Source organism: Lipotes vexillifer, unplaced genomic scaffold (assembly GCF_000442215.2).
Source record: "Lipotes vexillifer unplaced genomic scaffold, Lipotes_vexillifer_v1.1 scaffold778, whole genome shotgun sequence".
NCBI lineage: Eukaryota > Metazoa > Chordata > Mammalia > Artiodactyla > Lipotidae > Lipotes > Lipotes vexillifer.
This window is the reverse complement of record NW_006774127.1, coordinates 1,767,495-1,772,371: the sequence shown is the minus strand read 5'-3', so window position 1 is coordinate 1,772,371 and position 4,877 is coordinate 1,767,495.

Below are 4,877 nucleotides of genomic sequence, written 5' to 3'. Positions count from 1 at the left end.
TGTCCGAAAATTTCTTGTTGGTGGTGATGCTGAAAGCTCAGCACCTGTGCACTTGTGCCAGATCAAATCTCAGAGACAGAGTTTTGGGTGATGTAGAAAAGAATAGCTTTATTGCTTTGTCAGGCAAAGGGGAACACAGCAGGCTCCTGCCCTCAAAAACTATGTGTCCCAACCCAGGGGAGTTTTGATAAGGAGTTTTATGGCAACGGTTCAAGGGTGGGGTTGCTGATAAGATTAGGGTGTGTGCAGGGCCTGCACTCCTCTAATCTGGTCTCAGGTAATATTGATGAGCTTCTCTGGTATGAAGAATGCTGACATCTTCCATTTGTTGGGTTTTAATTCTATAAAGAGTTTAAAGACGTTGTTGCAGTGTCTCCCTTGAGGAGGAACCAGGACCCTGCCCCTAGGCTGCACTATTGTTTCTTGGCTTCCCCTCCCTTTTCTTTGTATCCCTTCCCTTCCTGGATTAGCAACTGTTCGAACCTGCCTTTTGGAACTCAGGAAAAGTCATGGAGGTTGCAGTCTGTTTCCTACAAGAAATGAGGGACAGAAAGGCTTCCATGCACAGGACCCCCACAGGGTCCTACTCAGTTTCAGTGGGATGCACACACACACACACACACACACACACACACACGTTGAAATTGGATACAGAACCCAAAAGAATGCTGAAACATATATATATTTAAACACACATAGTTTGAAATTACTTAAAATTATGATGAACATTGTCCATGTACCACTGTGCTGGGGGTACACAGTTTTCCAAAACTTCTTAGAGCTTCTATGAGCCCATGAAGTCTGGGGATCATAGCTCTGTGCAAGCTGTCTCCACGTGTCCATGGCTTACTCCACCAACTACTCCAGTATGGCTCTGCCTCACCCTTTAGCAAGGCCACTCTAGCTCAAGTCATGAATGTTCAGCACATGTATGACTTCATCTCAACTAATTATAGCTGCAAAGACCCTATTTCCAAATACACTCATATTCTGAGGTACTAGGGATTAGGACTTCAACATATGCTTTTGGGGAAACACAATCCAATCCATAAGAGTGACCAAGTCTCAGAGTTTTCTTTGATAAACACTCAAAACCCACTCTCTTCTCTTCACTCCCCAGGTTCTCCGATTTCAATGGACCCTCATCTTGTCTCCTTTGTGGACTCCTCCTCTCTTACCTGACCTCTCAAGTTTGGAGTGCCAGGGCCTCCATTCCGAGCACATATCTCACTCTGAGTCTCCCCTCCTTGAGGTCATCCATGCCCTCACTTTCCCATCCCCAAATTGTCAATTATCTCTTATCCTGACCTCTCCTCTGAGCCCCAGACCCAAATGTCCAACTGTCTACTTAAAATAACCTCTTAGCTATTTCACAAACATCTCCCACCTACTGCTTCCCAAATTAAATTTCCCATCACCCCTCCATCTGCTCCCCTTCCAGTTCTATCTCAGTAAATGACACCTAAATACCCCCAGTTGCTCATGTCAGTAATCTGATCATTATCCTGGATACCTTCCTCCTTAAAATATATCTAGAATCCACAGAGCATTCTCGGTTTCCCTTGCCAATACCCTAAGCCAGACCACCATCGTCACTATCCTGAAAACACTGCACTTTGGGTAAAATCCAAAGTCTATTCAAGGCCTTCAAGGTCCCCACATGTCATAATTAATTATTTAGGCAAATGCACCTGTGTGAGACTTCACTGTTTATTTGATCAAAGCATAGACATTATGAAGTTAGAAGTCTACTTTTAGATTTCAGTCTGGTACAAATAACAACTCCAATTATTATACTTGTATGGTCCCATAAGACACTAACCAATTTTTTATCTATTAGAAAATTTGTTTCTGCATTCCTCTGACTTTCCGATTACATACATCTTTGTTCCACGAATTCTTCTTTGACTCAGCCTTGTGATCCTGCTGGTTCCCTCATTAACTATCAAGAATACAATTTTTGACATGTGCTCCTTCTATAATTGAACAAGGACAATGTTTTTAACTTTCTAAAAATTAGACTTTGTTTCGGAGATGGTTGAACATGTCCAAGTGGACTCCCGAGCCAGAACCAATTAAAGTGTTTTTCCAAGAAGTATTCCGCATGGACTTGTCTTTTCTAGTCCTCCAGGGTAATTTTCCAGCAGTACTGGAACTTCACTGTTTCTTCTCTTTTTTCTTTAACCTGATGCCAAGCCCTTCCTTTTCCTTTCAAATCTTGGCCAAATTTGGTTCTGGTTCTGGTTTGTGTGGAAGACTGCAAGCTCTCTTTGTGTCTGTGCACTTATGTGTTTGCACATAGCTGGTAAGTTATTGTTGCGATTGCTGTTGTCATTGTTATTAGAATGATGACTAGGAACCTGGTTTAATGGTTTGCCCATTTAATGAGTTGTGTTGATTGAGCTGGTGAAGGGCGGCAGTTTCCAGTTGGTTAGTCTTTTCTCTTTTCTTGCTTTCATGTGATCACAAATCAATTCAGAGAGAATAAGCTTTTTGAGAGCTAGACTGGTGAGGCTTTGTGTTTCTGTGTTCTCTCTGACCTGTGAGATCTGTGACTGAAACTACAAGCTCTTTGGATACCTGGGTGTCTGTAACCAGAAAAGACCTTTACCACTCAAATAGTCTGTCTCCAGAGGTGGTTATTAAATTAGATTATAACACCTCTTAAGATAAAAAACTTCTCTTCTGATTGTTTTACAGAAATAAATGTGTGCTTATATAAATCAATTATTTGCCAAAATTTCCAGAAAATAAAAAGAGTTTCTAATATTTTATTATGCTAGCCTTTTAAGTAAAACAAAAACCAAAATGAACTTGTATCAGAAACTGCTGGCTCAGAAGCTCTTTTTTTTTAATTTTTATGTTTTTGTCCACACCGCAAAGCTTGCAGGATCTTAGTTCCCCAACCAGGGATCACCGGGGGCCCGGCAGTCACAGCACCAAGTCCTAACCATTGGACTGCCAGGGAATTCCCAGAACCTTCTTTTAAATAGGAACTCAGGTTCCCATATTTAAGGTGAATCTTTGGACAAGTCAGACTTGTTTTTAATAATTTTGATTTACAAAACACAAATAATACCTAACAAGTATGTGTCTTTTCCCTGAGGTTATCAGTGAAGCATGCAGCACAAGCACGAAATTCCACTTTGTTTTAGCATGACGACACTAGTTCACCTGATATCTTAAATGACTTATACTGGTTTATTGACCAGAAAACTAACATTCTACATAATGTGTAGGAATGTAAAAATATAAATTTATGTGTTCAAGTAGATTGAAACATGAGTCTAACATTTTTAGAACAGTAATTATGTTTTGTAGTATATCAGCTTGAACAGAATTTCTAAGGTTCTTAGATAACATTACACCTTAGACAATAATTAAAATGAGTTAGTTAATGGAGAGTCTTTGAATATCAAGATAATTTCTGTGTAAGATAGAATACTGAAACACAGGTAACTAAGTGTTGTATACACACACACACACACACACACACATATACCAAATATACACATCCCATTACATATACACGTATAGCATTCTAAGCATCCTATAGCTTAGAAAAATAAGGAGCAAAAGTGTCCTGAGTCAGGATTCTCTTTAGTACAGAACCAGAAAACTTCATAAAACAGAGGGCTAATCCAAGATCCTCAGAATAAGAGTTATATAGGGCTGAATGAATTGATGAGTGAATAGTTTGTATTGATTTTAATTTTCCATTTTCTCATGGATTTATAATAGATCTGTTCTCTTTCTTCTTATGCTGTCCAAGGTTTGGGGAAAATTATTCCTTCCCCTGAGCCCTTCTATCTCCAAAACACTTTCCCTTGCTTTCCTCACTGCCAGTTCACAATGCCAATGGCCAAGAGATATTGACCAAGACACAGACTGTCTTGAAAAGAACCCAAGTTTGAGTTTTCAGCTGATGAGGTTCTCTCCAGACCCTTGCTATCTGGGCTGGCGTATTTCCAAAGACCATTGCCCTCACTGTATGCTGGTTATTATCTAAATGACCTTCTCGTGCAAAAGACAGAATATATTTTGGAATTTTTTTTCATTTTTCTGCAACTTCGACACAGAAACAAAATTTATTTCAAATGAAATAATTTATAGAAAACCCTTCTTTTGATGAATATTCAAGCTTATTATCATGGCAAAGCAGAAAATCTAGGCTTCCTGTATGAGTATTCCAGTTTCACAGTTATTTTTTTAACTCTTTTTCCCTTCCTATCAGTCCCTTCCCATCCCATACACACACCCAAGCATCTGCCCTGCCTTTTGGGATCTACTACCGAAATAGCATACCTGTTTTCCCCTTATTCTCCGCCCTACTTCCATAACCTAGCTAAGACCAGATTTACATCTAACCTGAACTGTGCCCACGTCGCCCTAACCCATCTGCCTGACTCCAGCCTCATCAGTCCTTCAGCCTAACTTCACTCATCCCATTCCCAACAATCTGCAGCCTTAATTACCCACACAAAACCCACTTGTAATCATATAATCACTCTGCTCACTGATTAAAACTCAAATCCTATCACGGAATTTCAAGACCTTCTACCATATGGTCCCACCTTAATTTCCCTTTTTTAAAAGTTTTATAGATTCCTCACACCTTCTGTTCACGGAGGTCCGTCTGCTTAGAAAGCCTTTCTTTTCTTCTTACCCGCACCCTATCTGCATTTGCAACTTTAAATTACACCTTGTCAACAGTTTTCTCTAAGAGTGTTTTCTGATCCTTCTTTTTTTTTTTTTTTTTTTTTTTTTCCGTATGCGGGCCCCTCACTGTTGTGGCCTCTCCTGCTGCGGAGCACAGGCTCCGGACGCGCAGGCTCAGCGGCCGTGGCTCACGGGCCGAGCCGCTCCACGGCATGTGG